We start from the raw sequence: 1003 nt of genomic DNA, 5'->3' as shown, positions 1-1003 counted from the left end.
CCCTTTAGTTTTTGTTTTTCTGGAGGAAACTCTTTATCTCTTTTATGAATGGACAGGTTAAAGAATTCTTCGCTGCCTGTATTTCCCGTTGTAGCATGTTGAGTATTTCTTGCCAGTCCTTCATGGCCTGCCAAGTTTCTGTAGGCACATCTGCTGCAAACCTGATTTGTCTTCCCTGGTAGATTAAGGACTTTTTTTTCCCTTGCTGCTTTCAGGATTCTTTCCTCTTCTGTGTCTTTTGTGAATTTGAATGTGCAGTGCCTTTGCGGTGATTGCCTTTTGTTGAATTTAAGAGTTATCTGTGCTTCTTGGATTTTGATGTCTGTGCCCTTCCCCTGATTAGGGAACTTTTCAACTATAATTCATTCAAATAAACCTTCTGCCCCTTTTTCTCTCTCTTCATCTTTGGGGACTCCTATGATACAAATGTTACTGTATTTTACTGAGTCATTGCATTCCCTGTGTGTACCATCATGGTTACTACCTTTCTTCCTTCTTTTCAGCTTCATTATATTCTATAAATATGTCTTTTTTTATGCTTTTTATTTATTTTTGAGAGACAGAAAGAGACAGCGCAAGCAGGGGAGGGTCAGAGAGAGAGAGGGAGACACAGAATCTGAAGCAGGCTCCAGGCTCTGAACTAGCCGTCAGCACAGAGCCCAATGCAGGGCTCGAACCCACGAACTGTGAGATCATGACCTGAGCTGAAGCTGGACGCTCAACTGACTGAGCTACCCAGGTGCCCCTATAAATGTATCTTCTGATAAACTGATTCACTTCTCTTATTTCTCCATCCTTGTTTATATGTCCTCCATTTGGGGTAATAGCTCAGATATAACAGTTTTAATTTCTGCCTGGCTAGATTTTCATTCCTTTTCTCTCTGCAGTAATAGAATCTCTAGTGTCTTCTATGCTTTTTTTTTTTTTAAGCCTAGTTAGAATCCTTAGAATTACTGATTTAAGTTCTGGTTCAGACATTTTACTTCAATCTCTATTGATTAAA

This window comes from Suricata suricatta, unplaced genomic scaffold (assembly GCF_006229205.1).
Source record: "Suricata suricatta isolate VVHF042 unplaced genomic scaffold, meerkat_22Aug2017_6uvM2_HiC HiC_scaffold_79, whole genome shotgun sequence".
NCBI lineage: Eukaryota > Metazoa > Chordata > Mammalia > Carnivora > Herpestidae > Suricata > Suricata suricatta.
The sequence above is the reverse complement of the archived record's forward strand: the minus strand, read 5'-3'. Positions refer to the sequence as shown.